The sequence below is a fragment of the Patiria miniata genome, unplaced genomic scaffold, assembly GCF_015706575.1.
Source record: "Patiria miniata isolate m_02_andy unplaced genomic scaffold, ASM1570657v1 HiC_scaffold_25, whole genome shotgun sequence".
In the NCBI taxonomy this organism is placed as follows: domain Eukaryota; kingdom Metazoa; phylum Echinodermata; class Asteroidea; order Valvatida; family Asterinidae; genus Patiria; species Patiria miniata.
In genome coordinates this window covers 14,949,935-14,975,581 of record NW_024037064.1, presented here as the reverse complement: position 1 = coordinate 14,975,581, position 25,647 = coordinate 14,949,935, and the positions used below count along the sequence as shown (strand labels likewise).

The window sequence follows — 25,647 nt, the reverse complement described above, 5'->3', positions numbered from 1 at the left end:
CCGGTTGTGGCCAACCGGAAACTATTAACCATGTTTTTTGGGATTGTGCCTTTGTTTCTATTCCTTGGGGTTGGGTTGAACATGTGGGTGGGAGGATCTTGGGGGAACATTTCTCCCTGACCGCACCTTGTGTATTGTATGCTGATGGTTTGAATAACCGTGCAGATTGTGTTTTGGTTTGGTACTTGATCTGCGTTGTCAAGTGGCTTATTTGGTCTTCGCGTTGCGAGACCTTGTTCGATAAGTCTACTGCCAGCGCAGATATTGTTCTCCATCGGATTAAGCGCGCGGTCAGGGATAGAATTCGTGCTGATTTTGCTAGGCTGACCGAAGACGGCTTCCGTGCTACGTGGTGCGTGCGGGGAATTCTCTGCACAGTCGTCGGAGGTCAGCTAATTCTTCGCCTTTAGGTTTTTGAAACCCTTGGTGTTTGCTGTTTAGACCCTTTAGGTCTCTTCTGTGTGGGAGAATTTTTGCTCCTGGTTTACTGGGACCCTTTTGGTCCCTTTTGTGTGGGAGCTTTCAGCTCCCGGTTTTGGGGCCCTTTAGGCCCTTTTTTAGTAGAATCATGGCATCTCTTTAGAGCCTTGTGTCGAACCTGTGAGAGTCTTCGCTCTCATGTTTTAGACCCTTTAGGTCTTTTTTATCGAAGTTTGGAAGTTTCGTCTGGATGTGTATAGTATGCATTTTGTTTGAATATGGTTTTCGGCAGACAGTTAGGGTCGTACCCTACCATGGTAACGCGTGGGTAGCGTGGCTACACAGTTTGTTTGTCTTGTCCGTGTTAAGTGTTTGTCAGTTTAATTATTAGGCAAAGGGTAGGGAGGCTCGTAGCCTCACTAACTAAGGTGTAGTGTGACTACCCTATCCTGGGATCTTCTTTAGGAGGACCCCGAAACCAAAAAATTAGTATCTGTTCTTTTCAGCTTAATATCTGAAACGCTGTTCATTGAACAGCCAGTATATTAAACTGATTTTTGGATTTGGGCCGTGGAATAGAGGCTTGCCTCGTCCCGGCCACGGGTTGGCCCGGTATAGCAGTACATCCGGGATTCGGCCCACTCCCTTCGGGGAACATCAATTAATACAAAAACAGGTTCTGACTACGGTGCCCCGTCGTTAAAGGTTCGTTTTCTTTTGACGTTTTGGTGACAGGGCTTTCACATTGAATTACGGTAAATATTAGTAAGTGTGTAAAGTCTTGTTAAATTATGATGTTGGCGTTTTCATTGATTTCCGTTCAAGGTGTAAAAAAAAAAAAAAAAAAAAAAAAAGCTTGGCCACGACCCCTCTGTGTCTGGTTATAAATGTATTGTTTGAGTCTCGTTGCAATATGTTTCTAGGCATCTTCTTCCTTTTCTTATTTGTTATCCCTTTTCCCCCTTGTTTTGCTTCTGATTTGTTTGTTTCCCAGGATGAGTGCTCCTGCCACGATTGGTCGCCAGAGGGCGCCGTAACAGTTGATGGCTTCGCATGCTCATATCGCGTCCGCGCATGTCCTATAAGTTGCCTCGCCGGGGCTGGGATGGCCATTGAATCATCTACAACCGACTGAGGAGACACAAACATGTCTGGCCGTGGCAAAGGAGGAAAGGGACTAGGCAAAGGGGGTGCCAAGCGACACCGCAAGGTTCTCCGAGATAACATCCAGGGAATCACTAAACCAGCCATTCGTCGGCTGGCCCGCCGCGGAGGAGTCAAGCGTATCTCCGGGCTCATCTACGAAGAAACCCGCGGAGTCCTCAAGGTTTTCCTGGAGAACGTTATCCGCGATGCAGTCACCTACTGCGAGCACGCCAAGAGGAAGACTGTCACTGCAATGGACGTGGTGTATGCGCTGAAGAGACAGGGACGCACGCTGTACGGCTTCGGCGGCTAGACACCATATCCAAAAATCAAACCGAACGGCTCTTTTCAGAGCCACCACTATTTCAAAAAAGAGATTGAATCTTGATTTTACTCGATTTCACTTGTCCTTGTCATGTGTGTTCTTAGAGTTGCTTTTCCCCTCCCTATTTCCACTGTAAAACATGTCTGGTCTCCATTTTTTTGTCAAAGTCGATTAAGTAATAATTACTGGGTGCTCGTCTCAGGATATAGCGGGGAACGTATAGAGGGATCCGTGACATTTTGTTCGCGAATGGGTGTGTGTGATTATTGTCTTTATTACAAAACAAACATAAACAGCAGCCAGGGAAATCCGTATGTTTGTCACTTTTCTTTTAGGGGTGGGGGAGGGGGTGTTTATTGGGGTTCAATTAATCCCAAGTAGGGGGTGGGAGAAATATTGTAGTCACAACGATCCCAAATGGATTCTGTTGCCGAGGGCTCATAATACTATTAGGCTCGGAAAAGCAGCATTTTCGATTGAAATTTAACGTCTATACTTTTTCAACGTACGGAAATCGTGATCACTGAAGCGTCTCCGCTTGGCCCCCGAAGCACCCAATCGGAAGATAGCCCATTGTTAGGCTTCCAACCTAGGATGCTATGCGCCGGCCTTAAGAGGCGGGGTCCGTTCGCTCAATCTGCACTCAGTTGTGATCACCGTTCATCAAACCATACCCTTGACCATGGCGCGCACCAAGCAGACGGCAAGAAAGAGCACCGGGGGGAAAGCCCCCAGGAAGCAGTTGGCCACCAAGGCGGCCCGCAAGAGCGCACCGGCGACTGGCGGTGTCAAGAAACCCCATCGGTACCGACCGGGAACCGTCGCCCTCCGTGAGATTCGCCGCTACCAGAAGAGCACCGAACTGCTGATCCGAAAGCTGCCATTCCAGAGACTTGTGCGTGAAATTGCACAGGATTTCAAAACTGAACTGCGATTCCAGAGTTCTGCCGTCATGGCATTGCAAGAAGCGAGCGAAGCTTACCTCGTCGGCCTCTTCGAAGACACCAACCTGTGCGCCATTCACGCCAAGAGGGTCACCATCATGCCCAAGGACATCCAGTTGGCCCGCCGAATTCGGGGTGAACGAGCTTGAGCACGTTGTGTGCGCAAAAAGAAATAAAACTAACGGCTCTTTTCAGAGCCACTACTTCTTCAAAGAGAGATTAAGTCCAATCCCTGAGTTTTCCTTCAAATAAAGAATAAAGGGCCGTTGATTTTTTTTCCGAATTATTATTGTTGATATTCTGTCCAAATACATTCCACTTTTTGGGTTCTATACGTATGCCTCATCCGAAACGTGTTCCAGGCAAAATTGAATTGTTATGGGCATGGTAATAATGATATATATTTCCTATCTGTTTTGACAATTACAGGTACTCGTTCTCTTATTTTCGTCGGTTTTGCGTTACATTGTATGATTCATTATAAATGGATGGTGCATAAGGGGGAAACAACATTTAAAGAAGTATTGGTGCACTACGACATATTAATTCGCCCTCCGCTGGAGATGACTTTATTATTTCCCAGAAATTCAGTAGACAATAATATTTAAGAAGGACACTTATACACGTGTCAGTCTGAGAAAAAGGCTAAAAATACCCTTGCCGGGGAGGGGGGGGGGGGTCGTGCCGTGCGTGCATTGTATAACTATGCACGCATACCGCTTTCTTCACGCATGGGTAAGCGGTCACTGGCGGGAAAGTGGACGATGCATGGGTGGTCAGAATCCAAGCTGTGCACAATAAAAGCCGGCCAAGACGTGCTGGTCTTTCATTCGATCTCACGATCCGATACATTCCAAGTCCTCCAATATGGCTCCCAAAGTTAGCGGAAAAGGTCAGAAGAAGGCCGGAAATACTAAGGGTCCGGTTAGCGCCAACAAAAAGAGGCACCGGCGTCGCAAGGAGAGCTACGGCATCTACATCTACAAAGTGATGAAACAGGTGCACCCCGACACCGGAATCTCGAGCAAGGCAATGAGCATCATGAACAGCTTTGTCAACGACGTGTTTGAGCGCATCGCCAGCGAATCTTCTCGCCTCGCTCTCTACAACAAGAAGTCCACCATCACAAGCCGTGAAGTGCAGACAGCAGTACGCCTACTTCTTCCCGGGGAGCTTGCTAAGCATGCAGTCAGCGAAGGCACCAAGGCCGTCACCAAGTACACGACTTCAAAATAGAAATTTTGAAGGCTTCAAAACCAAACGGCTCTTTTCAGAGCCAACACAGTTTCCAAAAAGAGATTTGCCAGTCAGCTCAGTTCGCCCGATCAGCCCATTTCTTAGGTTTTACAACTAACCTTTTTTTTATTCTGTTGTGTCCCTTTCACTCTCTCTCTCTCTTTTTTTTAATATTCTTTTACCCTTCGTGAGGCGAGGGGAGGTAATGCGATTAAAGTTAATCCCTGAGTCTTGTCGTCGTCGTAAACACATAATTTAATTTATGCCACAGCCTTTGTCAATTGGTCATTTCTTTCAATCTCCGGACGAGTGCTTGCATTTTGTTGAGTGGGTTACTATTAAAAAATAAATTAGGATTTCGTCTGTGGGATGTTACAAATATCTAGCAAGAAACCGAGGCCAGTTTTAACCGCCGCGTGAGAGCAACGAATCACTGCCATTGTGCGGAGGCTGGTCGAAAGATCATGGGACTTCTTCGGCGGAATAACAATAAAACGTCTTAAAATGGAGGTAAGAATGCTGCATGTTTCTGTGTTTTATCTAGTGATTCCATTACTTTGAACGACGATGACACAGTTGTAATTTTTTGTTCCCTCGTCCCCCGCGTCCAAAATGGATGCGGTGCACCCAACCGTGCGACGGGCACGCCCGTGTCGCGTGATTGGCTACTTGGCACGCTTCAGCCAATCCACCAGAACGCTATAACTAGTGTCGTGTTTTCCAAGTGGGTTCATTCACACACCACCTTTACTGCAGAGTACATTCATCTTCTGTCACTATACTGTCAAGATGACTGGGCGAGGAAAGAGCGGCAAAGCAAGAAGCAAGGCCAAGAGCAGGTCCTCCAGGGCGGGACTCCAGTTCCCCGTGGGTCGTGTTCACAGATTTCTGCGTAAGGGCAACTACGCCCAGCGTGTCGGTGCCGGTGCACCGGTCTACCTTGCGGCAGTGATGGAGTACCTTACCGCGGAGATCTTGGAACTGGCCGGAAACGCTGCACGAGACAACAAGAAGACGAGAATTAATCCCCGCCATCTGCAGCTTGCTATACGCAACGACGAGGAGTTGAACAAGTTGATGAGCGGAGTTACCATCGCGCAGGGTGGTGTCCTTCCCAACATCCAGCAAGTTCTTCTGCCCAAGAAGACCGCCAAAGTGTCAAAGTAAAGAAAAGAACTTACTTTGCATCCACAAACCCAAAAGGCTCTTTTCAGAGCCACCACAACCTTCAAAAAAGAGATTTGTCGCTGCCTGTCTAACTCCACCTCTACCTTCACTCATAGCCGAAATCAATTTCTCTAATTTTTTTTATAAACAATAGAACACTGTTCCAGATAGAATTCCCACTGTGTCCTTTAACTTAAGCATTATGCAAAATTTTACGCACTGCGTATGTGACCGGCCGGCCGGCTGAGTACATTAGCCATACATGTATGTATATGTATTGTCTTAAATGTTGCCTCATGTAGAATGTGAATGACTTATTCACCAAAGGTTACAAAAATGGACAAATAATGGTGCGTTGACATTTGTTTCCCGTTTGTTTCTTTTCTTTCTTTCTCTCTTCAATTAACTCCCCGCGGGACCGCATTGATATTGATACATAAGTATTATAAGCGCAAATGAAAACGGTATGACGAATGTTTTCTTTTCTTTCGAATTTTCTTCTTATAACTTCATGACGAAATAAACAATAAATCAATGAAATAAAATAGTAATTATTACAAAAAGGGGAAATAAGTAAGTGAAAAAATAACAAAACAAAAAACAATAACCAAGCAATTAAAGGAAAGCGGCAGGCTGGGACTCGAACCCACGGTCTATTACTTTCTACATGTGCTCTCTAACCACTCGGCCACGGAGCTTACTGACAAACTGAAGTATTTCCCCGCCCCTAATGTGGGACCCATTGGCAGGGCCTGAGAAATACCCAGATGGGAAACGCCGAGGCGCGATGACCGGGAGTGTTGAAGGGCGCCATCTATTGATATGCTTGTCCCGGTACATCGTACGTACGGCATTTAGTGCCGACGCTCTCGCTCACTGATGCATTGATCCCATTTTTTGTCTGGATTAATTTTTTCAACAAGATTTTTGGTGAAATATGATCGAGGTGTATGAAAATGCATGATAGAAATATTTTTAAGAATGTATATGTCTCTGTTAATCTGAGAAAGCCGGAGATTTCTTGCTCATCTCTCTCTCCCCGGGTTTCGTTGAGTTGCGGTGGACGCGCAGGAGTCTTTTTTTTGTTTTCACACCAGGAAACAAAAAAAGGCAAAAATAAATAATAAGAAGAACAATAGCAAACAGTATTTCAAGACGAATAATCCCTTTCCGCGCTATTGTTTTAATATTAATCGTTATCGCTTCTCGGCCTTTTGGCTAAGATCATGTGTAGTATCTGTTCTTTTCAGACAGCCACGCCTCCCCGGAGCTCCGGGTTGTCTGCGACTATATTCAAGTTTTTCGATCGCGTGAGAAGATAATTTTTGTATCTTCCTTTTTGTCTTCGTTTATAGACCAAGTAGGTCTAGTTTTTAGAGATTTTCGTTGCATTTTTTGTGATATTTTGGGTGTTTTTGGTGTTGGTTTTTCGTTGCTGGCTGTGTACGCAGTGCTGTACACGCCAGCCTATTCATTTGTACACGTCTTTTGTTTGGGCCGTGGCAGCGTGCACGGCCCATTCGTTTCTACGCGTTTCTTTGTTTAGGCCGTGGCAGCGTGCACGGCCCTATTCATTTGGGTGGGGCTGTGCGTGTGCATAGCCCCGTGAAGTCCTTTGTTGGGGGAATTTTCTCCTTTCTTTAGTGTTTGCGGGGTTGGGACCCGTGTGCTTGTGCTGCGGCTTGTGACCCGTTACGCAGCCGGCTACCGCCGTTACACTAGGTGGTGGGTCGGCAGCGGGGAGCGAGCCGTAGCGCGGGTATTGCGGGCCTGTAGGCTCGGGGTTCTCTGCACTACACCGGTGGGGAATTTCGGGTCTGCGGGGCCTGGCCTCCGCGTTCATTTTTCTTTCTTAATCACAGGTAGGCAGTTGCTACCTGTGATTTATCTTCTTGTTGAGTGAGTCAGCAGTTGTGACTCACTCTCTTTGTATATAATAAATAATTTATTACCGATACAAGTTTGTATCGGTATCTGTATTATATATTTCTGTGGGACTGGTAGGCAGTTTGCTACCATCCCTTAGTTTGGACATCGACACAAGCTAGTTTCGGTGTCCATTCTTTTGTTTTTTCTTTCTTGGTCCTAGTTGGACATTTTATTTTGGGGATTGCTTCAATATGTCTTCCAAGACATACGAAGCTCGGCGCCTCCGCGCCGTTGAAGTCAAATTTGACGGCAAGGGGGCGCCTAGTGACGCGTTTAAGGCGCTCAAAGGCGTGGGGATTTCCCCCGCGGCCCATCTTGAGGCCTTACAGCCGTTGCAGGGTGGCAGATTTGACGTAACGTTCAAGTCTGCCGCCCAAGCCAAGCGGTTTTTACCGCATTTAGACCGGCTTGAAGGGTGCCATGTGCTTTCACACGGCACCCTCAAGCTGGTTTCTGTTAAGTTTGTCGAGGTGGATCTGGACGATAACATCGTCCGATCCATCCTCTCTAGATACGGGAGGGTTCATAAGGGTAGGTTTCAGACCTACCCCGAAGAGCCCTCCGTATTTACGGGCACCCGACAATACCTTATGTCGGGTGTCCAAAACATTCCCTCGGTTCTCCGCATCGGGAACCGCAATGCCTGGGTTGGCTACACTGGCCAGGCCCGGACTTGCGCCCGTTGCGGGGACCAGGCGCACGTAGCATCGGCTACGCAGTTAAATGCTACAAATGTTTAAAGTTGGGGCATCTCTCGTCTGAGTGCCCCAACCGTTACAAGCTTGTAACGGTATTTTTATTTTTGTGAAAGAAATCCAAGTCGGATTTTTCCTTTCCTTTTTCTTTCTTGGCTTAGCATGCCGTCAAACGGTAGCGAAGCCAGGCGTCTCCGAGCCCTCGAACTTAGTTTTGGGGGCAAGGAGACGTCAAGTGATGTGTTCAAGGCCCTCAAGGGGGTCGGGATTATCCCGGCCAATCACCTTGAGGCCTTGCAACCACTACCTGGCGGCCGATTTGACATGACGTTCAAATCGGTCGCACTAGCTCGAAAGTTTGAGCCAGTTTTAGACCGGCTTCCAGGTTGCCGTGTTTCATCATTCGGCCTGAAGCTGGTCACTGTGAAGTACGTTGAGATGGACGTGGACGACAATGTCGTCCGGTCCATCTTGTCTAGGTACGGCAGGGTCGACAAGGGAAGATTCCAAACCTACCCTGAGGAACCTGCCGTATTCACTGGCACCCGACAGTACTTAATGTCGGGTGTCAAATCTATACCGTCGGTTCTCCGCATTGGGAACCGCAACGCCTGGGTCGGCCACTCCGGCCAAACCCGGACGTGCGCCCGGTGCGGGGACCCGACACACTCGGCAAACAAATGTAGTACCGTAAGGTGCTACAAATGTTTGCTTGTAGGCCACCCTTCTGGGGAATGCCCCAACAGGGTGGTTTGTACTTTGTGCGAGGAGGAGGGGCATGGCTTTAAGCTGTGTCCCAAATCCTTCGCCAGGAAAGTTCAGCCCACCAAACGGTGGGCTGATGTAGTAGTGCAGGGGAAGTCTGCTCCGGTACCATCTGTTGGAGCGGAATCCTCTCCTGCCAAATCTAGTGGGTTGGAGTCTTCTCCGTCTTCCCCCGAGTCCACGCCCGTTTTGGACGTGGCGGCGGCGGAGAAGTCCAACCCAGCTGTAACTCCCGGGTCTGATTTGTCAGACTCGGAGAGTTCCGAGTCGTCGAATTTTGAATTGCCTCGAGCATCGTGTATTCAATGCTCGAGGCAGATAGGCCCTCTGAAGTCTCCGGTCGCGTGGGAATGTTTCCATTGCGACCGTGGGATTTCGAGGGCTATGCCCTTTCATGTGGCCGGCTGCGCAGACTGCACGGGTATTAACGCCAAGCCCGTGGTGTCTTGCGACGCCATTGACTGCCAGGCGGCTGCAATAGATAGGGCGGTTGGTTTTTTACCCGTTAGAGGGAAGAGGAAGATGAAGAAGAGGGCTCGTCATCCCTCTTCTGGCTCCGATTCTCCCTCTTCGGGTGCAGTCCCCAAAAAAATCTCGGGGAAATGTCTCTCAGACTCATCTGAGTCTGAGATGAAAGTGGATGAGCCTACAAAGTCATCCAAAACTAGTGCTGTCCCCCGCACAACACCTTTGGGGGACACACAAACTAGCCGGTCCGAGCCCCAGGGCCCGGATACGGACAAGCGGGTGGGGGACAGTAGTTCTCCCCCCGCTGCCACTCTAGACTCGGGTGGTAAACCGAAAGGTGATCCACCCGAGTAATATGTTCACTTCAGCACACCATGGTCAATTTGCTTTCATTGAACGTCAATGGAATGCGTGACCCCGTGAAGAGGAGACGCGTTTTTAGTCTTTGCCGGGAGTATGATATTTCCTGTCTTCAGGAGTGTCATATTTCTGGCAATGACGATTTAGTTTCTTGGCAGGCGGAGTGGAGGGGGAAGATTTTTGCCAGTTTTGGCACATCTTCTTCCTGCGGGACCGTCATCCTTCTGCCTGCCAAAAGTCCTTTTGAATTTTCTGATCTTTCCATCGATTCTGATGGAAGGATCGTTTCTGGAATTTTGCGCGGTCCAGGGGGAGGAAAGGGTGTGCGATTGTGCACAGTTTATGCCCCGACTGACCCCAGGTCGCGTCGTCTCTTCTTCGCGGAGTTGTCTTTTTTCTTGACGGGTAGTTGTCCTGTTATTTTAGCAGGAGACTTCAACTGTGTCCTTGATTTAGAGCTTGACCGCCGTGGTTCAGATTCCACATCTTGTGGGATCGGCGCCGCGGAGCTCGGTCACCTCATTTCCGACTTTTCTTTGAAGGACTGCTGGCGGTCTTTCAACCCGTCCACGCATTCTTTTACATGGCGAAATGCGGCAAACACGATCGCTAGCCGGCTGGATCGTATTTACGCATCCAGTTCGGTGGGTGCCGTGTCTTGCGGGCATTCGCCATGCTATTTCAGTGACCATGACTGTGTTGATTTGAAATTTAATTTCCCGGAGATTGCCGGCGCCGGTCGGGGTTTTTGGAAATGTAATGTTTCCGTCCTGGCCGACGCTGGCTTTCAAACGGATTTCAGAAAGGCTTATGCGGGCTGGCGGACTCTCAAGGAGGGGTACGGAAACGAACTCCTCTGGTGGGAGGACGTCAAGTCCCGCATTAAGCGATTTATTATTTCCTTTTCTTGCCGGTTGGCAAGAAATAGACGACGGCGCAGGGAGTCACTTGTGGCTGCCCTGCGCTCAGTCGTTTCCACTCTCAATTCCGGGCAATGTAACCCTGAGGTTCTTGCTCGGCACGAGGAAATTAGAAACGAGCTTGCTAGACTGGACGACTTTGAAGCGGAGGGGGCTCGGATCCGCGCGCGGGTTCGTGACCTCGAGGAAGGGGAGAAGCCGTCCAGGTATTTTTACCAGCTCGAGACCTCTCAGGCTCGGAAGAAAACTATTTCATCCGTTTATAGTCCTGGAGGGGACATTGTTTCCTCTCCGGAAGAAATCTCGACAGTTTATAGAGATTTTTATCTCGATTTGTTTTCGGCCGAGCCTGTGGAGGTTGAATCGCAGTCTCCGTTTCTAGACTCTCTGTCCAATGTTTTGGACGAAGCTAGCCGCATTGACTTGGACAGCCCACTTGGGCTGCCTGAGCTCGATGTGGCTCTACGTAGTATGGCCAACGGTAAGACTCCTGGTGGGGACGGCCTGCCCAAGGAATTCTACGTGAAGTTCTGGGATTTGGTCGGTCCCGACCTTCTCGGGGTCTTCCGTTGTGCCTTTTCTTTAAATAGTCTAGGTGATTCCCAGCGATTGGGAATCATCACCCTTTTAGAGAAGGGTGGGGATCCGCTTGATCCTAGGAACAAGCGTCCCATATCCCTTCTCAATGTTGACTACAAGATCCTGTCGAAGGCCTTGTGCCTCCGCCTTGGTCGGGTGTTGCCCGACATTGTCGGTCAGTTTCAAACTTGTGGCGTCAAGGGGAGGTCCATCCATGATAATATCAGACTCCTTCGGGATCTGGTAGCATTCGTGGATGGGAAGAACCTTGACTGCCTTGTTATTTCCCTAGACCAGCAAAAGGCCTTTGACAGGGTCAATTGGGATTTTCTTTTTAAGGTCCTTGACCGTTTTGGTTTTGGACCTAATTTTCGGCACTGGATAGAGCTGTTGTACACAAACATATCCAGTGCCGTTTTAACTAATGGTTCTCTTTCAGAACCCTTTTTAGTCACGAGGGGAGTGAGGCAGGGTTGCCCCCTCTCCCCTCTTTTATACGTGCTTTTTATCGAGCCTTTTGCTCAGACCGTTATTAAAGATAGCCGTCTTGCCGGCCTGACAATCCCTGGGGCCAGTGGCCTCGAATGCAGGGTTCTGCAGTACGCAGACGATACAACCTGCATAGTTCGGGATTTCAGATCGGTGAGGCGGTTGTTTGGCATCATTGATGCATTTTCTCGTGCGAGCGGGTCTCGCCTTAACTTTGCCAAGTCGAAAGGCTTGGTTTTTGGCTCATGGCCCGACTGCCTTCCCGACGAGGTCCCTATCCAGTGGACCAGAGACCCGATTAAAATCAACGGTGTCTGGGTTGGCGGTGGGGACATGGGCCCTATGAATTGGAGAGAGCGGATCCCCAATTTGCAGTCCACTTTGGACATGTGGAAAGGGAGGATGCTCTCTCTTTTAGGCAAGGTGTTGCTGGTCAACACCTTGATTTTAACTCCTTTGTTTTTCTTGGCCCCGGTGTACCCTCTGCCGGTTTCGGTAGAGAAGGTTATCAACCGGGCCATTTTTTCGTTTATTTGGTCTGGCAAGACTGAACTTGTAAAAAGGTCAGTCCTTGTCCAGACTTTAGCTAATGGTGGCCTTGGGGTCACCAATATTCGTCACAAATGTGACGCTTTCTTTGTCAGTGGGTTTAAGGTTTTGTTGAGTGACGATGGTCCTCCTTGGAGATTTTTTTCTCTGTACTGGGCGGCCTCGTCACTCCTTGGGGTTCTCCCCCGTAACATCTGGAGGAATGATACCCCACACGCCTTCCAACCCACTGGGTCTTATCGCCATTTTTGCAGGCTGGTCCTGCTTGTATCTACGATTTCGCCGGATATTGACTGGGGGCCAATTACGGTCCGACAACTGTATGACCTGTTGTCAGGTCAGCAGCCGGTCCAGTGTCCGGCGGTTAGGTGCGATGATTTTCTTCATCTTTTTAAATTGTGTCACTCCTCCAATTTGAGTAACCGCTTGCGCGACTTGAATTGGAGGGTGATATGGGGGGCCTTGAAAACTTCCCAACGTTTAGGCCATTGGGGCATTGGTGACGGCCAGTGTCCTCGGGTTGGCTGTGCCGCTCCCGAGTCACTGGGCCACGTTTTCTGGGACTGCCCTTTTGTTTACATTTTGTGGGCATGGGTCGAACACATTGGTGGTAAAGCCCTAGCCCGCTATTTTTCCCTGACCCGCTCCTGCGTTTTGTATGGGTCAGGGCTGGAGACCAGGCCAGACTCTCTTCTGGTCTGGTATTTGATTAGCACGGTGAAGTGGTTGGTTTGGTGTTCGCGCTGTGAGACATTGTATGATGGCTCACGGCCGGATGCCGACCACGTGCTTCACCGTGTCAAGGCTGCGGTCAAGAACCGCATTCGTTTAGACTTTGTCCGGCTGGACCGGGCCAAGTTCCGCACCATCTGGTGCGTGCGGGGAGCGGTATGTTTCATCAGAGACGACCAACTTGTCTTTAGGTTGTGATTTTGTTTTTTTGCACTATTACAGCCTTGAGACTTTCGCTCCTTGTTTATCTCGGGCCCCTTAGGTCCTTTTTTGTGGGAGCCTTTTGCTCCTTGTTTTTTGGGACCCTTTAGGTCCCCTTTTTGTGGGAGTTTCTTTGCTCCTGGTTTTGGGGCCCCTTAGGCCTTTTTTTACTAAGCTTGGCTTTTTGCTGGCTTTTGTTGTTTAAGGACCGTTTCGGTTCCTTAGGTCGGACCTGTGAGCGTTTTCGCTCTGTTGGTTAGGACCCTTTAGGTCCTTTTTATTGTATGTTTGCTCGCATGAGCGTTGTTGAGTCCGGAAGTTTCATGGTATAGTTTTCTGTTTGTATATTTTCCTGCCAGTCAGTTAGGGTCGTACCCTACCATGGTAATGCGTGGGTAGCGTGGCTACACAGACTGCATGTCTTGTCTTTGTCAAGTGTCTGTTTGTTCTTGATAGTAGGTAAAAGGGTAGGGAGGCTCGTAGCCTCACTTACTAAGGTGTAGTGTGACTACCCTATCCTGGGATCTTCTTTAGGAGGATCCCGAAACCAAAAAATTAGTATCTGTTCTTTTCAGCTTAATATCTGAAACGCTGTTCATTGAACAGCCAGTATATTAAACTGATTTTTGGATTTGGGCCGTGGAATAGAGGCTTGCCTCGTCCCGGCCACGGGTTGGCCCGGTATAGCAGTACATCCGGGATTCGGCCCACTCCCTTCGGGGAACATCAATTAATACAAAAACAGGTTCTGACTACGGTGCCCCGTCGTTAAAGGTTCGTTTTCTTTTGACGTTTTGGTGACAGGGCTTTCACATTGAATTACGGTAAATATTAGTAAGTGTGTAAAGTCTTGTTAAATTATGATGTTGGCGTTTTCATTGATTTCCGTTCAAGGTGTAAAAAAAAAAAAAAAAAAAAAAAAGCTTGGCCACGACCCCTCTGTGTCTGGTTATAAATGTATTGTTTGAGTCTCGTTGCAATATGTTTCTAGGCATCTTCTTCCTTTTCTTATTTGTTATCCCTTTTCCCCCTTGTTTTGCTTCTGATTTGTTTGTTTCCCAGGATGAGTGCTCCTGCCACGATTGGTCGCCAGAGGGCGCCGTAACAGTTGATGGCTTCGCATGCTCATATCGCGTCCGCGCATGTCCTATAAGTTGCCTCGCCGGGGCTGGGATGGCCATTGAATCATCTACAACCGACTGAGGAGACACAAACATGTCTGGCCGTGGCAAAGGAGGAAAGGGACTAGGCAAAGGGGGTGCCAAGCGACACCGCAAGGTTCTCCGAGATAACATCCAGGGAATCACTAAACCAGCCATTCGTCGGCTGGCCCGCCGCGGAGGAGTCAAGCGTATCTCCGGGCTCATCTACGAAGAAACCCGCGGAGTCCTCAAGGTTTTCCTGGAGAACGTTATCCGCGATGCAGTCACCTACTGCGAGCACGCCAAGAGGAAGACTGTCACTGCAATGGACGTGGTGTATGCGCTGAAGAGACAGGGACGCACGCTGTACGGCTTCGGCGGCTAGACACCATATCCAAAAATCAAACCGAACGGCTCTTTTCAGAGCCACCACTATTTCAAAAAAGAGATTGAATCTTGATTTTACTCGATTTCACTTGTCCTTGTCATGTGTGTTCTTAGAGTTGCTTTTCCCCTCCCTATTTCCACTGTAAAACATGTCTGGTCTCCATTTTTTTGTCAAAGTCGATTAAGTAATAATTACTGGGTGCTCGTCTCAGGATATAGCGGGGAACGTATAGAGGGATCCGTGACATTTTGTTCGCGAATGGGTGTGTGTGATTATTGTCTTTATTACAAAACAAACATAAACAGCAGCCAGGGAAATCCGTATGTTTGTCACTTTTCTTTTAGGGGTGGGGGAGGGGGTGTTTATTGGGGTTCAATTAATCCCAAGTAGGGGGTGGGAGAAATATTGTAGTCTCAACGATCCCAAATGGATTCTGTTGCCGAGGGCTCATAATACTATTGGCTCGGAAAAGCAGCATTTTCGATTGAAATTTAACGTCTATACTTTTTCAACGTACGGAAATCGTGATCACTGAAGCGTCTCCGCTTGGCCCCCGAAGCACCCAATCGGAAGATAGCCCATTGTTAGGCTTCCAACCTAGGATGCTATGCGCCGGCCTTAAGAGGCGGGGTCCGTTCGCTCAATCTGCACTCAGTTGTGATCACCGTTCATCAAACCATACCCTTGACCATGGCGCGCACCAAGCAGACGGCAAGAAAGAGCACCGGGGGGAAAGCCCCCAGGAAGCAGTTGGCCACCAAGGCGGCCCGCAAGAGCGCACCGGCGACTGGCGGTGTCAAGAAACCCCATCGGTACCGACCGGGAACCGTCGCCCTCCGTGAGATTCGCCGCTACCAGAAGAGCACCGAACTGCTGATCCGAAAGCTGCCATTCCAGAGACTTGTGCGTGAAATTGCACAGGATTTCAAAACTGAACTGCGATTCCAGAGTTCTGCCGTCATGGCATTGCAAGAAGCGAGCGAAGCTTACCTCGTCGGCCTCTTCGAAGACACCAACCTGTGCGCCATTCACGCCAAGAGGGTCACCATCATGCCCAAGGACATCCAGTTGGCCCGCCGAATTCGGGGTGAACGAGCTTGAGCACGTTGTGTGCGCAAAAAGAAATAAAACTAACGGCTCTTTTCAGAGCCACTACTTCTTCAAAGAGAGATTAAGTCCAATCCCTGAGTTTTCCTTCAAATAAAGAATAAAGGGCCGTTGATTTTTTTTCCGAATTATTATTGTTGATATTCTGTCCAAATACATTCCACTTTTTGGGTTCTATACGTATGCCTCATCCGAAACGTGTTCCAGGCAAAATTGAATTGTTATGGGCATGGTAATAATGATATATATTTCCTATCTGTTTTGACAATTACAGGTACTCGTTCTCTTATTTTCGTCGGTTTTGCGTTACATTGTATGATTCATTATAAATGGATGGTGCATAAGGGGGAAACAACATTTAAAGAAGTATTGGTGCACTACGACATATTAATTCGCCCTCCGCTGGAGATGACTTTATTATTTCCCAGAAATTCAGTAGACAATAATATTTAAGAAGGACACTTATACACGTGTCAGTCTGAGAAAAAGGCTAAAAATACCCTTGCCGGGGAGGGGGGGGGGGGGGGTCGTGCCGTGCGTGCATTGTATAACTATGCACGCATACCGCTTTCTTCACGCATGGGTAAGCGGTCACTGGCGGGAAAGTGGACGATGCATGGGTGGTCAGAATCCAAGCTGTGCACAATAAAAGCCGGCCAAGACGTGCTGGTCTTTCATTCGATCTCACGATCCGATACATTCCAAGTCCTCCAATATGGCTCCCAAAGTTAGCGGAAAAGGTCAGAAGAAGGCCGGAAATACTAAGGGTCCGGTTAGCGCCAACAAAAAGAGGCACCGGCGTCGCAAGGAGAGCTACGGCATCTACATCTACAAAGTGATGAAACAGGTGCACCCCGACACCGGAATCTCGAGCAAGGCAATGAGCATCATGAACAGCTTTGTCAACGACGTGTTTGAGCGCATCGCCAGCGAATCTTCTCGCCTCGCTCTCTACAACAAGAAGTCCACCATCACAAGCCGTGAAGTGCAGACAGCAGTACGCCTACTTCTTCCCGGGGAGCTTGCTAAGCATGCAGTCAGCGAAGGCACCAAGGCCGTCACCAAGTACACGACTTCAAAATAGAAATTTTGAAGGCTTCAAAACCAAACGGCTCTTTTCAGAGCCAACACAGTTTCCAAAAAGAGATTTGCCAGTCAGCTCAGTTCGCCCGATCAGCCCATTTCTTAGGTTTTACAACTAACCTTTTTTTTATTCTGTTGTGTCCCTTTCACTCTCTCTCTCTTTTTTTTTAATATTCTTTTACCCTTCGTGAGGCGAGGGGAGGTAATGCGATTAAAGTTAATCCCTGAGTCTTGTCGTCGTCGTAAACACATAATTTAATTTATGCCACAGCCTTTGTCAATTGGTCATTTCTTTCAATCTCCGGACGAGTGCTTGCATTTTGTTGAGTGGGTTACTATTAAAAAATAAATTAGGATTTCGTCTGTGGGATGTTACAAATATCTAGCAAGAAACCGAGGCCAGTTTTAACCGCCGCGTGAGAGCAACGAATCACTGCCATTGTGCGGAGGCTGGTCGAAAGATCATGGGACTTCTTCGGCGGAATAACAATAAAACGTCTTAAAATGGAGGTAAGAATGCTGCATGTTTCTGTGTTTTATCTAGTGATTCCATTACTTTGAACGACGATGACACAGTTGTAATTTTTTGTTCCCTCGTCCCCCGCGTCCAAAATGGATGCGGTGCACCCAACCGTGCGACGGGCACGCCCGTGTCGCGTGATTGGCTACTTGGCACGCTTCAGCCAATCCACCAGAACGCTATAACTAGTGTCGTGTTTTCCAAGTGGGTTCATTCACACACCACCTTTACTGCAGAGTACATTCATCTTCTGTCACTATACTGTCAAGATGACTGGGCGAGGAAAGAGCGGCAAAGCAAGAAGCAAGGCCAAGAGCAGGTCCTCCAGGGCGGGACTCCAGTTCCCCGTGGGTCGTGTTCACAGATTTCTGCGTAAGGGCAACTACGCCCAGCGTGTCGGTGCCGGTGCACCGGTCTACCTTGCGGCAGTGATGGAGTACCTTACCGCGGAGATCTTGGAACTGGCCGGAAACGCTGCACGAGACAACAAGAAGACGAGAATTAATCCCCGCCATCTGCAGCTTGCTATACGCAACGACGAGGAGTTGAACAAGTTGATGAGCGGAGTTACCATCGCGCAGGGTGGTGTCCTTCCCAACATCCAGCAAGTTCTTCTGCCCAAGAAGACCGCCAAAGTGTCAAAGTAAAGAAAAGAACTTACTTTGCATCCACAAACCCAAAAGGCTCTTTTCAGAGCCACCACAATCTTCAAAAAAGAGATTTGTCGCTGCCTGTCTAACTCCACCTCTACCTTCACTCATAGCCGAAATCAATTTCTCTAATTTTTTTTATAAACAATAGAACACTGTTCCAGATAGAATTCCCACTGTGTCCTTTAACTTAAGCATTATGCAAAATTTTACGCACTGCGTATGTGACCGGCCGGCCGGCTGAGTACATTAGCCATACATGTATGTATATGTATTGTCTTAAATGTTGCCTCATGTAGAATGTGAATGACTTATTCACCAAAGGTTACAAAAATGGACAAATAATGGTGCGTTGACATTTGTTTCCCGTTTGTTTCTTTTCTTTCTTTCTCTCTTCAATTAACTCCCCGCGGGACCGCATTGATATTGATACATAAGTATTATAAGCGCAAATGAAAACGGTATGACGAATGTTTTCTTTTCTTTCGAATTTTCTTCTTATAACTTCATGACGAAATAAACAATAAATCAATGAAATAAAATAGTAATTATTACAAAAAGGGGAAATAAGTAAGTGAAAAAATAACAAAACAAAAAACAATAACCAAGCAATTAAAGGAAAGCGGCAGGCTGGGACTCGAACCCACGGTCTATTACTTTCTACATGTGCTCTCTAACCACTCGGCCACGGAGCTTACTGACAAACTGAAGTATTTCCCCGCCCCTAATGTGGGACCCATTGGCAGGGCCTGAGAAATACCCAGATGGGAAACGCCGAGGCGCGATGACCGGGAGTGTTGAAGGGCGCCATCTATTGATATGCTTGTCCCGGTACATCGTACGTACGGCATTTAGTGCCGACGCTCTCGCTCACTGATGCATTGATCCCATTTTTTGTCTGGATTAATTTTTTCAACAAGATTTTTGGTGAAATATGATCGAGGTGTATGAAAATGCATGATAGAAATATTTTTAAGAATGTATATGTCTCTGTTAATCTGAGAAAGCCGGAGATTTCTTGCTCATCTCTCTCTCCCCGGGTTTCGTTGAGTTGCGGTGGACGCGCAGGAGTCTTTTTTTTGTTTTCACACCAGGAAACAAAAAAAGGCAAAAATAAATAATAAGAAGAACAATAGCAAACAGTATTTCAAGACGAATAATCCCTTTCCGCGCTATTGTTTTAATATTAATCGTTATCGCTTCTCGGCCTTTTGGCTAAGATCATGTGTAGTATCTGTTCTTTTCAGACAGCCACGCCTCCCCGGAGCTCCGGGTTGTCTGCGACTATATTCAAGTTTTTCGATCGCGTGAGAAGATAATTTTTGTATCTTCCTTTTTGTCTTCGTTTATAGACCAAGTAGGTCTAGTTTTTAGAGATTTTCGTTGCATTTTTTGTGATATTTTGGGTGTTTTTGGTGTTGGTTTTTCGTTGCTGGCTGTGTACGCAGTGCTGTACACGCCAGCCTATTCATTTGTACACGTCTTTTGTTTGGGCCGTGGCAGCGTGCACGGCCCATTCGTTTCTACGCGTTTCTTTGTTTAGGCCGTGGCAGCGTGCACGGCCCTATTCATTTGGGTGGGGCTGTGCGTGTGCATAGCCCCGTGAAGTCCTTTGTTGGGGGAATTTTCTCCTTTCTTTAGTGTTTGCGGGGTTGGGACCCGTGTGCTTGTGCTGCGGCTTGTGACCCGTTACGCAGCCGGCTACCGCCGTTACACTAGGTGGTGGGTCGGCAGCGGGGAGCGAGCCGTAGCGCGGGTATTGCGGGCCTGTAGGCTCGGGGTTCTCTGCACTACACCGGTGGGGAATTTCGGGTCTGCGGGGCCTGGCCTCCGCGTTCATTTTTCTTTCTTAATCACAGGTAGGCAGTTGCTACCTGTGATTTATCTTCTTGTTGAGTGAGTCAGCAGTTGTGACTCACTCTCTTTGTATATAATAAATAATTTATTACCGATACAAGTTTGTATCGGTATCTGTATTATATATTTCTGTGGGACTGGTAGGCAGTTTGCTACCATCCCTTAGTTTGGACATCGACACAAGCTAGTTTCGGTGTCCATTCTTTTGTTTTTTCTTTCTTGGTCCTAGTTGGACATTTTATTTTGGGGATTGCTTCAATATGTCTTCCAAGACATACGAAGCTCGGCGCCTCCGCGCCGTTGAAGTCAAATTTGACGGCAAGGGGGCGCCTAGTGACGCGTTTAAGGCGCTCAAAGGCGTGGGGATTTCCCCCGCGGCCCATCTTGAGGCCTTACAGCCGTTGCAGGGTGGCAGATTTGACGTAACGTTCAAGTCTGCCGCCCAAGCCAAGCGGTTTTTACCGCATTTAGACCGGCTTGAAGGGTGCCATGTGCTTTCACACGGCACCCTCAAGCTGGTTTCTGTTAAGTTTGTCGAGGTGGATCTGGACGATAACATCGTCCGATCCATCCTCTCTAGATACGGGAGGGTTCATAAGGGTAGGTTTCAGACCTACCCCGAAGAGCCCTCCGTATTTACGGGCACCCGACAATACCTTATGTCGGGTGTCCAAAACATTCCCTCGGTTCTCCGCATCGGGAACCGCAATGCCTGGGTTGGCTACACTGGCCAGGCCCGGACTTGCGCCCGTTGCGGGGACCAGGCGCACGTAGCATCGGCCTGTAAGGCAGTTAAATGCTACAAATGTTTAAAGTTGGGGCATCTCTCGTCTGAGTGCCCCAACCGTGTTAAGTGCACGTTTTGCGGGGACGAGGGGCACAACTTTCAGAAGTGCCCCAAGTCTTTCGCTAACAAAGTGAAGCCCACCAAACGGTGGGCTGACGTAGTTGTGCAGGGGAAATCTGCCCCTGCACAACCTAGCCAGTCGGAGCCTCCTTCGCCTCCTACCGCATCCACAGCTGTGGATGTGACGGGGGTGGAGAGCTCCGACTCGGACGAGTTTGAGTCTTCGAAGTCCGACACTTCGGACTCGGAGGCTCCGACTCTAGCCACCTTTGAACTGCCTCGAGCAGCGTGTTTGCGCTGCGCGAGGGTTTGTGGGTCTCTGGAGGCTCCGACCGCGTGGGCATGTTTCCACTGCGGTCGTGAGATCACCAGAGGCACACTCACGAATCGGGTCGGTTGTGCCGACTGTACTGGCGTCAACGGACCACCAGTGGTGGTCTGTGATGATATCGAATGCCAGGCAGCGGCCATCGAGAAAGCAATTCCTTTTTCCCCAGTAGAGGGGAAGAAGCGAAAATTGAAGAAGAAGAGGGCCAGAAGTACTTCTTCTGGTTCGGACTCGGCCTCTTCGTGTGTGGCCCCGAAAAAGAGCACGGGGCCAGGGTTTTCCTCCGGTTCGGAGATGGAGGAGGGTAAGGCTAAGGCCGCACCCTCCTCTAGTGCCGCGCCATCCATCCCGGGTGGGGCGGCATCAGTTAACCTGTCTGAGTCGTCTTCAGACTCAGACAGAGGGAAGAGGGTTGCAAAACCCCCTCCCTCACCTAGCAAAACAAAGGACGGATCCCCTAAGGGTGATCCGCCCGAGTAATTTTTTATACACTCGGCATGGTCGCCATTCTCACACTAAATGTGAATGGGATGCGTGATCCAGTGAAGAGGAGACGGATTTTTAGTCTTTGCCGGGGGTATGACATTTCTTGTCTTCAGGAGTGTCATATTGCCGGCAATGATGACTTAGCTTCTTGGCGGGCAGAGTGGAAGGGGAAGATGTTTGCCAGTTTTGGCACTTCCTCTTCCCGAGGCACCATCATCCTCCTGCCTGCCAGAAGTCCGTTTGTTTTTTCCGATCCTTCCTTTGATTCCGAAGGGAGGGTCGTTTCTGGTATTTTGCGCGCTCCTGGAGGAGGGAGGGGAGTGCGACTTTGCACTGTTTATGCCCCTACCGACCCCAGGACGCGTCGTCTCTTCTTCACGGAAGTTGCATCCCGTCTGACGGGACATCTTCCCGTAATTCTTACGGGAGATTTTAATTGTGTTTTAAATTTGGACCTAGATCGCCGTGGTTCTGATTCCACATCTTGTGGGATTGGGTCCGGCGAGCTGGGCCATCTCATAGACGATTTTTCTTTGAGCGACTGCTGGCGGTCTCTCAATCCGTCAGAAATTTCTTTTACATGGCGCAATGCGGCGAACACGGTGTCGAGCCGGCTGGATCGTATTTACGCGTCCAGTTCGGTCGACGTGGTGTCTTGCCTGCATTCGCCATGCTACTTTAGCGACCATGACGGTGTTGTTTTGCAATTTAATCTCCCGGAGATTGCTGGCGCCGGTCGGGGTTATTGGAAATGTAATGTTTCCATCCTGGCCGACGCTGGCTTTCAAAGGGAATTTAGAGAAGCTTATGCGGGCTGGCGATCTCTCAAGGAGGGGTACGGAAACGAACTCCTCTGGTGGGAGGACGTCAAGTCCCGCATTAGGCGATTTATTTCCATTTTTTCTTATAGACAAGTTAGAAGTAGACGGAGGCGCAGGGAGTCACTTTTGGCTGCCCTGCGCTCCGTCGTTTCAGAACTTAATGCCGGGCACTCCACTCCTGAAGTTCTTGCTCGGCATGAAAATATTAGGAGTGAAATTTCCGAACTGGACGACTTCGAAGCGGAGGGGGCTCGAGTCCGCTCGCGGGTTCGTGACCTCGATGAAGGGGAGAAGCCGTCCAAATACTTCTACCAAAAAGAGACCTCCCAGGCTCGGAAGAAAATCATTTCTTCCGTTTACAGTCCCGGAGGGGACACTGTTTCCTCTCCAGAGGAGATCGCCGGTGTTTATCGAGATTTTTATCTCGATTTGTTTTCAGACGAGCCTGTGGAGGTCGATTTGCAATCTCCTTTTTTAGACTCTTTGTCAGCGTTTCTAGACGAAGAGAGCCGCATCGATTTGGACAGCCAACTTGAGCTGTCGGAACTTGATGCGGCTTTAAGTAGCATGGCCAACGGTAAGACTCCTGGTGGGGACGGCCTGCCCAAGGAATTCTACTTGAAGTTCTGGGATTTGGTCGGTCCCGACCTTCTGGGGGTCTTCCGTTGCGCCTTTTCTGTAAATAGTCTAGGTGATTCTCAGCGATTGGGAATCATCACACTTTTAGAGAAGGGAGGGGATCCGCTTGATCCTAGGAACAAGCGCCCCATATCCCTTCTCAATGTAGATTACAAGATCCTGTCGAAGGCCTTGTGCCTCCGCCTTGGTCGGGTGTTGCCCGACATTGTCGGTCAGTTTCAAACTTGTGGCGTCAAGGGGAGATCCATCCATGATAATATCAGACTCCTTCGGGATCTGGTAGCATTCGTGGATGGGAAGAACCTTGACTGCCTTGTTATTTCCCTTGACCAGCAGAAGGCCTTTGACAGGGTCAATTGGGATTTTCTTTTTAAGGTCCTTGACCGTTTTGGTTTTGGACCTAATTTCCGGCACTGGATAGAGCTGCTATATACAGACATATCCAGTGTCATTTTTATCAATGGATCTTTGTCGGATCCCTTTTAAGTCACGAGGGGAGTGAGGCAGGGTTGCCCCCTCTCCCCTCTTTTGTATGTGCTTTTTATTGAGCCTTTTGCTCAAACTATTGTTAGAGATTGCCGTCTCACCGGTCTGACAATCCCCGGGGCCAGTGGTCTCGAATGCAGGGTTCTACAGTACGCAGACGATACTACCTGCATAGTTCGGGATTTCAGATCGGTGAGGCGGTTGTTTGGCATCATCGATGCATTTTCTCGTGCGAGCGGGTCTCGCCTTAACTTTGCCAAGTCCAAAGGCTTGATTTTTGGCTCATGGCCCGACTGCCTTCCCGACGAGGTCCCTATCCAGTGGACCAGAGACCCGATTAAAATCAACGGTGTCTGGGTTGGCGGTGGGGACATGGGCCCTATGAATTGGAGAGAGCGGATCCCCAATCTGCAGTCCACTTTGGACATGTGGAAAGGGAGAATGCTCTCTCTTTTAGGCAAGGTGTTGCTGGTCAACACCTTGATTTTAACTCCGTTGTTTTTCTTGGCCCCGGTTTATCCTCTGCCGGTTTCGGTAGAGAGGGTTATTAACCGGGCCATTTTTTCGTTTATTTGGTCTGGCAAGACTGAACTTGTAAAAAGGTCAGTCCTTGTCCAGACTTTAGCTAATGGTGGCCTTGGGGTCACCAATATTCGTCACAAATGTGACGCTTTCTTTGCCAGTGGGTTTAGGGTTTTGTTGAGTGACGATGGTCCTCCTTGGAGATTTTTTTCTCTGTACTGGCCCGGCATAGCAGTACATCCGGGATTCGGCCCACTCCCTTCGGGGAACATCAATTAATACAAAAACAGGTTCTGACTACGGTACCCCGTCGTTAAAGGTTCGTTTTCTTTTGACGTTTTGGAGAACGTTATCCGCGATGCAGTCACCTACTGCGAGCACGCCAAGAGGAAGACTGTCACTGCAATGGACGTGGTGTATGCGCTGAAGAGACAGGGACGCACGCTGTACGGCTTCGGCGGCTAGACACCATATCCAAAAATCAAACCGAACGGCTCTTTTCAGAGCCACCACTATTTCAAAAAAGAGATTGAATCTTGATTTTACTCGATTTCACTTGTCCTTGTCATGTGTGTTCTTAGAGTTGCTTTTCCCCTCCCTATTTCCACTGTAAAACATGTCTGGTCTCCATTTTTTTGTCAAAGTCGATTAAGTAATAATTACTGGGTGCTCGTCTCAGGATATAGCGGGGAACGTATAGAGGGATCCGTGACATTTTGTTCGCGAATGGGTGTGTGTGATTATTGTCTTTATTACAAAACAAACATAAACAGCAGCCAGGGAAATCCGTATGTTTGTCACTTTTCTTTTAGGGGTGGGGGAGGGGGTGTTTATTGGGGTTCAATTAATCCCAAGTAGGGGGTGGGAGAAATATTGTAGTCTCAACGATCCCAAATGGATTCTGTTGCCGAGGGCTCATAATACTATTGGCTCGGAAAAGCAGCATTTTCGATTGAAATTTAACGTCTATACTTTTTCAACGTACGGAAATCGTGATCACTGAAGCGTCTCCGCTTGGCCCCCGAAGCACCCAATCGGAAGATAGCCCATTGTTAGGCTTCCAACCTAGGATGCTATGCGCCGGCCTTAAGAGGCGGGGTCCGTTCGCTCAATCTGCACTCAGTTGTGATCACCGTTCATCAAACCATACCCTTGACCATGGCGCGCACCAAGCAGACGGCAAGAAAGAGCACCGGGGGGAAAGCCCCCAGGAAGCAGTTGGCCACCAAGGCGGCCCGCAAGAGCGCACCGGCGACTGGCGGTGTCAAGAAACCCCATCGGTACCGACCGGGAACCGTCGCCCTCCGTGAGATTCGCCGCTACCAGAAGAGCACCGAACTGCTGATCCGAAAGCTGCCATTCCAGAGACTTGTGCGTGAAATTGCACAGGATTTCAAAACTGAACTGCGATTCCAGAGTTCTGCCGTCATGGCATTGCAAGAAGCGAGCGAAGCTTACCTCGTCGGCCTCTTCGAAGACACCAACCTGTGCGCCATTCACGCCAAGAGGGTCACCATCATGCCCAAGGACATCCAGTTGGCCCGCCGAATTCGGGGTGAACGAGCTTGAGCACGTTGTGTGCGCAAAAAGAAATAAAACTAACGGCTCTTTTCAGAGCCACTACTTCTTCAAAGAGAGATTAAGTCCAATCCCTGAGTTTTCCTTCAAATAAAGAATAAAGGGCCGTTGATTTTTTTTCCGAATTATTATTGTTGATATTCTGTCCAAATACATTCCACTTTTTGGGTTCTATACGTATGCCTCATCCGAAACGTGTTCCAGGCAAAATTGAATTGTTATGGGCATGGTAATAATGATATATATTTCCTATCTGTTTTGACAATTA

The 25,647-nt window shown here is 48.7% G+C and overlaps 2 non-coding genes and 2 pseudogenes across 2 annotated transcripts; all 4 read left to right on the top strand.

Annotated features, from left to right (window-relative positions):
- Window positions 1–874: 874 nt before the first annotated feature.
- On the top strand, window positions 875–1,067 carry LOC119733481. Its single transcript, XR_005271851.1, has one exon. It is a non-coding gene; the product is annotated as a U2 spliceosomal RNA (small nuclear RNA).
- A 5,369-nt stretch (window positions 1,068–6,436) lies between these two features.
- Window positions 6,437–6,613, top strand: LOC119733553 (annotated as a pseudogene).
- A 6,835-nt stretch (window positions 6,614–13,448) lies between these two features.
- On the top strand, window positions 13,449–13,641 carry LOC119733585. Its single transcript, XR_005271924.1, has one exon. It is a non-coding gene; the product is annotated as a U2 spliceosomal RNA (small nuclear RNA).
- A 5,369-nt stretch (window positions 13,642–19,010) lies between these two features.
- Window positions 19,011–19,187, top strand: LOC119733552 (annotated as a pseudogene).
- The last annotated feature ends 6,460 nt before the right edge of the window (window positions 19,188–25,647 follow it).